Source organism: Adelges cooleyi, unplaced genomic scaffold (genome assembly GCF_023614345.1).
Source record: "Adelges cooleyi isolate 19-005CV unplaced genomic scaffold, UGA_ACOO_1.1 ACOO_flye_CR_arks_rails_tigmint_CR_PRNA_554, whole genome shotgun sequence".
NCBI classification, from domain to species: Eukaryota; Metazoa; Arthropoda; class Insecta; order Hemiptera; family Adelgidae; genus Adelges; species Adelges cooleyi.
This window is the reverse complement of record NW_026096246.1, coordinates 1-11,096: the sequence shown is the minus strand read 5'-3', so window position 1 is coordinate 11,096 and position 11,096 is coordinate 1. Positions and strand designations below refer to the sequence as shown.

The 11,096-nt window shown below is 33.0% G+C and overlaps 1 long non-coding RNA gene across 1 annotated transcript; it reads left to right on the top strand.

Annotated features, from left to right (window-relative positions):
• Positions 1 to 9,086: 9,086 nt before the first annotated feature.
• LOC126842618 (uncharacterized) lies at positions 9,087 to 10,931 on the top strand. The gene is made up of 3 exons (XR_007686366.1): positions 9,087 to 9,198; positions 10,675 to 10,751; positions 10,836 to 10,931. It is a non-coding gene; the product is annotated as an uncharacterized LOC126842618 (long non-coding RNA).
• The last annotated feature ends 165 nt before the right edge of the window (positions 10,932 to 11,096 follow it).

Below are 11,096 nucleotides of genomic sequence, written 5' to 3'. Positions count from 1 at the left end.
CATCATCGCATCACAACAGACTTTTGCTCAGCTTGTTTTACTGTGTTTTCAATGTTTAACTTTTAACTCGACTATGGTAGCACAATATTTTCCACTATGGTAGGAGTTTAACACTGCATTTTATTATTCTGAATTTGGTCACTCTATAGACATTCATTACCGCTGGAGACCTAAGATTTAAAAATGATAAAAATATCAATCGCATCGCTATAAAGTTTACGATAGTAATGTATTTCTTATGGACGTTAGGCTAGATAATAAATTTAACGTATAATATGTTTAAGTTGTAGAAATCCCTGACTCGGATTAAAATACAAAATATGACACGAGTAGTAAAACGGTATTCATCTTAAAGGGGAAAGGAAAGCATCAATTTTTTTTTCACAAATAAAGACTAAAACGCAGAGTCACTTCCGAAGTATCTACACAACCGATTTCAATGTTTTTATTTGTTTTATAGTTTAACATCTTCTCGATGGGAGCTGAAAGGCTGATTTTTTTTTTCAAACAATTATTGTATGCATTTTTATTTTTACTTTTTATAGTTTTTTTCTAATACATTAGATAAATGTATTTATTTAATCGCTAAATCAAAAATCGACATTTTAACCCCATAGAAAAAATAGTAAGCTTCGCATAAAAATAACATGAAATCCGCCCAATAGATACGCCAGAAAATAACTTCTACGAAAGTCATTTTTACCAAACTTTCGTCATAACTCGTAGAAAAATAACTTTAAAAGTATTATAATTAGAAAATTGTAATATGTGTTCACTTTGAAATTAGTAGGTATATGAAAAATGACTATAAGATCAATTTTTGTCAAATATTGCATATCCTTTGCACCTTAATAAATAAAGCTTTCTGTTCCCCTTAATATAACTATAAATAATTCAAAATTACAACAAGTACGTTACATTTTCAAGCTCTCCGGAGAAAGATGTGAACTTTATACAATTGGCTGACATTGTAGGAAATGCTTCATCTGCAGAAATATTGCCCCAACAACTCAAGTTTAAAAAAAATTGAAATACAAGATAACATTTAGTTATCTTGTATTTCAATTTTTAGTAGTACATATGTGACTACTTTTTAATCTAGTCTGTTACTTTTACAACATAAGTATTAAGTAGTAGGTTTTGTAATATTGATATACGACCGATAGTTATACAATTTTAAAAATAAGTTAAACAAGATTTTTAGTATTTCAAGGAACAATACACGTCATTCAAATTTATTATCAAATGTAGTCATTATAATTTAATAATGATTAAAAAATTATAATTAAAGCAAAAACTACAAGTAAAAAAATACTCATTTATTGTGTTTTCCTCAAATTTATAAAAATTTGTTGTTTCTGAATTACTTTGTTCAATTTTAAAACCAATTTCATAATTACGGCAAAAGATCAAAATCTTTAATTAACATAAACTGAAACTTAAATGGCAATACATATATTTACTTACCTTTTTAAATTAAAAATAATTTATTGAAAAATTTTACTGGTCAATAAACAATTTTGAACATCCTATCAAACCGTTAGTACTCAAAGATCTCGCTGCTGCCAAGGTAATTCAGGGAGGGGGTTCAACAAGTTTCTCCTCTTACTGAACTGTCTGTGGCAACTCAATCTTATTTATATAACTTTTAAATTCCGTTTTTATTTAATTTATGTTATTTATTGAAACATACTACTACTTAATTAAACAAAATTAGTTATGAAAATTAACTAATAATAGAATATTTAATTAATGATGTATTAAATAAAATATTATTAATATTAAATGTTTTAGTTTTAGAAATAAAACTATTTGCAATATAAATTACGTTCACAAAATATTAAATAAGCAAATATTTATAGTAATGCATAGGTACCATAAATACAAGTTTAAATATCTCAACCCATATAACATATGTTTAATGTTAAGTTATTTTGAACATAGTATAACCATTATTTGGGCATTATAATTTAAATATTTAAATATGAATGTTTATAGGAGAGCTTGCTTCAGCCCAGTCGTTGAAACCAAAATCGGCAAAGTGACAACTCAACAATGAACAAGTACAATTTTGAGACGGAATAAAATAAAACTGATTGGCGGTAACTTATATTTAAAACTGTATAACTATCGGTCGTATAACTATCAATATTACAAAACCTACTACTTAATGTCGCGTTTAAGGTGATGCGCGCATTGGAATACATACAATCCACTGTCGGTGACGATATAGGTTTGGACGAATTTCACGGGAACGTGGCAAAGATCCGAAATTTTCTCACCCAACGTAGCGTAGTGGAATGTTCAGCTGCGATACAAGACGGCCATAGTTACTACGACGAATTATCAATGGTTCTCATGCAGGACTATGTTATCTCCAAGTGTCAACCGGAGTACCAAACATTAGATACAGACGCATTGAAAAGATACAGCGACACAAAAAAATTGTACGAGTTTTATGTAAACAAAATGAATGAACACGTTAGACACGTGACCGGTAATTTGAGCAACATGGTTTTTTATTATGACGCGTTTACACATTAAAATGGGTAATTTTTAATGTATTTTTTTCTTTATCTAAAAATAAATAATAACAAGATAATATATATTTATAAGTGCGTCGCATGGCTCGACGTGTCCAATGCGTTCGGGGCAGTACCGCACGGCTCTCTCGTCAAAGCGGTCAGGGCGTCTGGAGCGGGCGATGTACTGGCGGACATCATCGCCGATATATACCGGGGTGCGGTGTCATGTGTAAGCTCATCAGACGGCGTAACGGGCGAGATACCCGTGTTGTCCGGAATCAAACAGGGTTGTCCGCTGAGCGGACTCCTGTTCATCATGGCTATCGACCCCGTCGTTCGAGAGCTACAAGGCCAAAGTGAGGAACACAGAGTCCTCGCGTTTGCCGATGATCTCTGTATAATTGGTGACAGCCCGCCGGAACTGCAGGCGGCTGTACGGACGGCCGAAGAACAACTGGGCCGGATAGCACTGAAAGTGAATGCCGCGAAATGCGCCTCGTTGCACCTATCTGGTCTCACTCCAGTTGGTGCCCGTGAGACAGTGTTTACGGTAGCCGGGGGCCAGATGAGGACGCTCAGCGAGGGAGATGCTGCGGTCTTTCTGGGGGTCCAGGTCGGCTTCAATATCGTGCCACCGATGTCCACGTTGGCCGATATTACCGACCTGGGCCTTAGGATAGTGCGCAGCAAACTCGCACCATGGCAGCGGCTCGACGCGCTGAAAACATTCTTTTATCCGGCGGCCACCTTTTCCCAAAGGTTCAGCGAGTTTAAAAAGACAGATTGGGAGACGGTCGACCGAATTATGCGGCCGGAAATCAAATCCACGCTCGGGTTACCGCAGGAGGCGAGTAATGATTATCTGTACGGCTCGGCAGCCGGTGGAGCGTGTGCGATCCGTATGTTGGCCGAGGATGCTGACATAGCTGCGGTCGACAGCGCGTTTAAACTCCTCACCTCGCCGGATCATCGCGTGTTAGCGGACGCGTGGACCCACCTCAAGGAGGTGGTCAGCAGTAAGGCGGGTAGACCCGCGGACGTTCCGCTGGCGGGCGATTTCCTCTCGGGAAGTATGGATGGTGACTTGGCGTCGGCGCGGTCACGGACCGGCGTGAAATCGGTGTGGTCGAATGCTCGTAATGCTTCTCGGCGAATAAATGTTACATGGAACCCGGAAGGCGACGCCGTTACGATCCGGAGGAGAGGAACAACGATGCGGCCGAAGCAACGCCACGAGGTTATGAAAACGTTACGTGAAGAATTGCGTATGGAACGGAGCGAGTCGCTCCGCGCTAAGCCTGACCAAGGTCGGGCGATGGAGTGTGTTGCGGCGCACCGAGCGTCATCACACTTCGTACGCGCGGGCGACTACACCAGGTTCGCCGACTGGCGTTTCATTCACCGGGCACGGCTCAATCTCGTGGCGCTGAACGGGTCAGCGTCGTGGCGGTCTGGCGACCGCAGTTGTCGGCGATGTGGGTATATTACTGAAAGCCTAGCCCACGTCGTTGACCACTGCTGGCGCTATGCCGCCATGTACATGGCCCGCCACAACGCGGTGGTGGCGAGAATTAAGAAGGCGGCGGAACCCAAATTCGAAATTCTGAGCGAAAACCAGGTGATCGGGAGCGGAGGACTGCGGCCCGACCTGGTGCTCAGGCGTGACGGTCGTGTTTATATCGTCGATGTGACGATCCCGGCCGAAAACCGCGTTGCATCGTTCAAGACAGCCGCCGACGGGAAACGTGCGAAATATGAAGATTTACGGGCCGAGTTGGCCGAGGCTAATGCAAGAGCAGTGGTGTACCCAGTGGTAGTGGGTGCACTCGGGTCTTGGGACCCGAGCAACGATCTGCTCCTGCAGAAGCTGTGTGCGCGGTCATACGCATCGCTGTTGCGAAAACTGTGCGTTAGTGAGGTGATTGGATACACTCGAGACATATACATCGAGCACCTCACTGACGTACGGCAGCGGCAGCTGTAGGCCAGCACACAATGTTACCTGTTTTACCTTCTTTTTTATATACTGTGATTTCTACTTGTTATTATTCTTACTTTTTTTGTTTTCTATGTCATTTTTATGTAGAATGTTTAAAATTTATTATGTTATATGTGAAAAATTAGATAAGTATGTAATCATGAACCAATGTATAAAATTCAAATAAAAACTCTGTTCTTATGAAAATGTTAAGTCATTTTGAACATAGTATGAACATTATTTGTGCATTATAATTTAAATATTTAAATATGAATGTTTATTTACCACAGTATAGATGTTTAAGTTGTAATATTTAAATTAAATATTATTTGTAATCTTACTAAAACCTTTAATTAAACTGAAATGTCATACATAAAAACCTTTATATTCATACAAAGCTCAGTTGATATTTTAATTTAAACGTTTAATTACTGTTGTTGGCGAAACATCCATACAAGTTTTTATAATACATGTTACTTCAATATAAATCTGCTAATATAAGATAAATATAGTTAAAGGATTAAATTATTAATACATAACTTTTGATGTTCATACAACATTTAACCCACGTAATTAATCGTCATATTAAAATTCTGATACTTCTATCGTAGTTAGCACAAAAAACCACATATTTCAGTGTAAAAAAAATTATTAAAAATAAAATGTACAGGTTGGTAAATCATATTGTATAAAGCGAGCTACTTTTACACGTGTAATATAGGCAGTTATAGCGAGCTCGGCCCAATGACGTCACGCGGCTATTCTAAATATCCTATAATATCTCCTTAAAAAATAATTTTATTGCATCGGATTTTGACCAAATCGTTTTTAATAGTTCTTACCACAATAACTTAAAATGTAATAATAATTTTAAGAAAATTGTGCTGTGTGCTCCTTTAAATAAGGCACCTATGGCCTTATCCTCCAAAAGTTTCTTTATGGATACATATAAAATACTATATATATATTCTGCGTAGCAATCATCGCACATCTGACATTATAGCTTATACGGCCGCCGCCGGTAATACGAAATTATTTTAAGAGCTACTACGAAAACCTGTTAGTTTTTATATGGGCGATCCACAGCACTACAGATTAAATATATACATAATATATTAAATCTCTAGTAGCACCATCTTATCTTAATTGAGACGGGTCGCGTCCCAGCCGCTCGAACCTCAGAGTAATATTAATACCGAATTCATCGCAATAAAATAATTTAACAATAGCTATTATACCTAATATGAAAACGTGTTTTATATATTATGTGCGTAATCACAATATGTCGCACACAACACGACAGCTGCCCTGCAGCTACTCAGCACAATCGCATAGCATCATCGTCATCATATTTAAATATAAATTATAATGTTAATACTGTATTCTAATATAATATAAAATATCAATTAATATATAATATTACTACTATTTCGTCAGTTCTTTAGGGGGTGCGTCGCCCCAAAATTTTCCTTTTTCAAGAGTACATGTTTTTTTTCGAAATTAGATAACATTACTTGAGAAATCACTTTTTCAAACAAAAGTTCAAGTTAAAGAAAATAACGATCACAAATAAAACTATATATCTTATAATAATTTTATTATTTTATTAATTGTTTTGTATGTATATAAAACGAGTGTTTATATTATTACATTAAACTTACATGTTTTTAATTTGAGTTTAATTGTATTGTTTACCTACAATTCATATTATTTCGATACTTCATTTGAAGTATTTTACTACTAATATAATTTATAAATACAAAATATATATATAATCTATATATCCAATTTAAAATAATATGGCTTGTTATTTATAAATTCGTAAAATAACTAAGTAGGGGCGGGCGGATGAGGCTATAAGCTGCCGCATATATTTATCCCAAAATATGGGCTATACAAACATTGTGTAAGTATTAAGGTTATCTTAAAATGAAAAATCGTTATAAATATAGTCTTTTATCAAAGTTGTAGTAAGCTTTAATTTTTAACATTTATTGAGTGTTAAATTTTTATATTCATACAACGTGACTTTTTGGTCCAAATTTGTTCTACAAAACATTGTATAAATGTTACATTAATGTTATTTAATGGAATTTTAACTCAATTCAAACGTTTATTTAATCATTAAAGTTACTTGTTTTACGTTTGTTTAATGTTGTTTAAGCATTTTTTTTGCTTAGTGGAAATATTCAAAATCTTAAAATATAATTATAATTTTATATAACTTTTAAACTCCGTTTTTATTTAATTTATGTTATTTATTTAAACATAACACTACTAAAGTAAACAAAAATTGTTTTCAAAACGTTTACGTTTAAAAATAAACTTATTATAGAATAAATGTTTTAGTTTCAGAAATTAATCGTGATTAGTATTGAATGGTTGAATACATAGTCGCCGTGGGCGCCATATCCGCACTCACAACAACGTAATTTCGTTTAACCAAAATTATTATAATAATAATGATTTAGTGTTTACAGCATATGAGAAAATTGAAATTGTTCGGACGTCTACTGCAGTTTAATAGGTGTCATTTTTCCTCTGCTCCGAATTTTGTACGTCATGTCCAGCGACGAACTTTTGTTCAAGGTGTTGTCCACAGTCAATAAGTGTTTCCGATTATTATAAAAACTTAGAAATGCGATTATCTTAAGAGAAAATGAAAAGGTGCACGTGTATTATTACATAGTGTTTGTTTTATGACGGTTTATTATTTTTCATCGATGCGCAAACAGTAGTCAAAGAAAACGAAAATAGCAAAATACCGACTGAAAACGTATTCTTGAGGTCTACAAAATCCACCGAAGGTCGACTTTTTAAACTTAAATGGTACCATAAAAAAATAATTAATTTTTTTATTGAAGACTATTTTTCCGAAAATTTAGGACGATTTCTAAGAAAAATTGATTATTTTATTCTTTTCACAATAATTGTGAAAAAAAGTAAAATTTTTATTATTATAATTATAATAATTGGGTTCTTGATAACCAAATAGGACAGGTGAACTAGAAAAACGCGGGGCGCATCTTTCTACTTAGATATTAAAACCTAAGCTTTCATGCTAATGCATTAAGTTGTCTCTCATAATGCTGTCTCTCTAACCGAACGAATCAGAAAGTGATAGTATAAGTGATAGACTATAAATTGTTAAACAAATTGAGCAATTTATTTGGCGGTTTCAAAGACAACCCAATCTTTTATTTAAACTATAAAAAAAAGCTGAGTAATTTATCATAATTTTAATAAATTTCTATTAAATAAAAAATAAACAAATTATTTTTTTAATAAAAAAAAGATTTAAATGAAAACTCAGACCAACCCACAACTCCTAACACAATTATTGCAGATTATGCTGATGACAAAGCCATTTTGTCCTGTAACTCTGACCCACAGATTGCATCCGTCAATTTGCAAAATCATCTTCTTTTAATGGAAGACTGGTACACAAAATAGCGTTTTAAAATTAATCAATCAAAATCAGTTCATACTACCTTTACTCTAAGACTTCTCCCTTGTCCTGGTGTCTCCCTATACGGAGAACAAATCCCCTCCTCTTCCTCTGTCAAGTATCTCGGTCTCACACTAGATAAACGACTCACATGGGCTCAGCACATTAAAATTAAACGGTTGTCTTTAAATAGCCGTCTGCGGTTACTCAAATCATTAATCGTAAACAATAAATTTACAGATATTAATACTAAGCTTCTAATTTATAAAACCCCTTTAAAACCCATATGGACTTACGGCCTTCAGCTATGGGTCAATGCTAAAAAATTCAATGCTTTCAAAATATTGTCTTAAGAAAATTAATCAATGCACCTCCTTACATCTCTAATTATACACTCCATAACGACCTTAACTTAAAAACAGTCCATGAAGAAGCTATCTCCTACTATAAAAGATTCCACATTAAATTACTCTCCCACTCTAATCCCCTTATAAAAAACCTCTCAACCTTGTCCATACCTGGAGACCCACCCAGACGTTTAAAACGTAAGTGGTGCCGTGATCTTCTATCTAATAATATCAATTAATATTAATACATAATTAAATCAATGTAAATATAAGTTTAAAAATTAAAAAAAAATCATTGGAAGTGTCACTAATGAGTAGTTTCTTCCATCAAAATGTATTCATGTTATTTATCTCTACTTTTATCATATATGCTTATTGTGCTCATTGTACAGATTGTATATTTCTAAAGTAAAATAAAAAAAAATTTTTAAAAAAATTAAAACTCGACTAAGAAAACAATAAAATTGATCTAAAAAAGTTCATTCACTACATAGCTTTAAAGTTGTAAATCATAAACAAAACATTTCCCCCCTGTATGTTCATACTTTTTGAATTAATTGCTTAATAAAAAAAATGTATATTTTTAATAATTCTCGTAATATTAAAAAAAAGAAAATCTACTTGCTGACGCCGCCTGAGCAAGCGTTTTAATTGGACTAACAAGACAAAGTGGGGGCAGCGAAGAGCCGTCTTACCATCTACAAAAGTATCCGATTGGTTATCCTGTGTAAACACAATATATTGCAAAAGGAGTGTAACTTGCAATTTAAGTAAATGCGGCAAGTGGAGAAGAGTCACAAAACTAACTACATAAAGTCAAACCGATCATAAACTGTACTAGTGTTTTTTTGAATTTCTCACACATAACTTAACCTATAAGGTTTATCAAACAACTACAAAGTAAGTAACATTTAAAATTTTTTTTTTTTGGTATGTTTTAGAGTGCATTCGTCATTTGAAAATTTACTGCACATAATTTCATAGCGTTTTAAAACTAAGTTTATTTTTTATTGATCGATTAGTCCTGATTTCAAAACTTTTTTCATTTTAAAAGTAATTATTGCAGACAGGTTACCGACTAGTTAAAAAAAATGTTCTGCAATTTACTATTTAAGTTTCGGAAGTAGGTAGCGTCATATACAAGAACTGTTTGATTAAAATATTTTTATTTATTGTATTTTTCGATAATAATTTAAATTTACTGTAGAACAAATAAATACATTTTGCTAAATAACAAATATTAATATAAAAACACCTAACCGATCACGGATAACAACTTTTATTATATTATAAACAAGAACTTAAAATTCAATATCTCATAAATTGGTACCATGTATTTTTATCGAAAAGATTCTATGAAATAATACTATACTTGTTTGATGCATAACTTTTTTTAACAATTTTTTATGTGTAAGTAACCTTTTAGTTTGACATTTTACTGGGCCCGTCGGTTGACACGAGCAAATCGCCTAGGTAGTTAGTCGGGAATTCAGAGTAGACCATAGCAGAACCTCAGATAATAACAGAACCTCTCTAAGTTAAGTTTTTGTTTTTAAAAGTGGTCATAGCATAAGTCTAATAATAATAAAAATCAACAGTTTAATTTTAGTTCAATAAAAGTATTTGGTTATTGTTATTTGTTGCAAATCACCTTCTTTTTGCCCGGCTATCCATACACATCAAACTAACGATTCTGAAACTTTTACAGCACAAAAATTTCATAATATATATATATATGTACAACATTTGATAAAAGTTTTGTAATGGAGACTTTCTTTTACTAGGAGCTGTGAGACTTTGAATTTCTAAAATTTCGTATTATATGACTATGAATACATTTTTTTTTACGTACTCAAGGTCAAAAACAAAAAGTTAGAGGTTCTTAAGTATATAGTTCTTATTAAAATGCCAAACATTGAAGTTCTTTGTACTTCACAAAAAAAAACCAAAAAATTCTAAAACAAAGTTATGAATCAAAAGAGTATAGTATGATGTATCAGAATGAAAATATTTTTAAATTTTGACCTTGAGAAAGTCTCTATTACAAAACTTTTAGCAAATGTTTTACATACATAATAATAAGTGTATGAAAAAGAACACTTAAATTAAAAGAGTTAAGAGAAAGTTCCATTACGATATCATAATTAGTCATTAATAGTAACGTGATCGTGAACTTAAAGTGTTTTTACAACAAATTTTAGTAATAGCATCGCCTAAGTCCCAAAAAATGTTTAAACATTTTTTTCTTCATTTGTTTGTTTTATGGAATTGTTAGCATAGGATATGTAAGTTTGAGGCATTTAAATAATCCACTCGCTCACACATTAGGTGATTTGTTATGGAATGACCCTATTATTGTTTTTTTTTTTGTTATAGGTATTTTTTTGGTAATGAACTCAAAAATGCGTCTTCGTTGTGTCGTGTTATTTGCAATTTATTCCTTTGGCCTCATCGTAAGTGCAACATTCTATTTAAAAAATAAAAATTATGAATATTATTCAAAAACTTATAAAACTATTTCTGTGGGTTGGAGCAAGAAGGGTCAATGTCAATTTTGTGCATAAAAAAATTAGACCGCTAATTGCAAAAATTAAAACATTCTTTATACACTGTGAAAAAATCACACTCTGAGGCCAAAAAATGAATTACTCATTAAGAGTTTGATAAAAAAATTAACATAGAGCCTAATGGAAACTAAAAACTTCAAAGCTCATTTTCCGAAAGTTCCAAAAAGTGACATTAGCTCCAAGCCACAGATTTGTACTTATTATTTTACTTTTTGTGTTAAATAATAATTT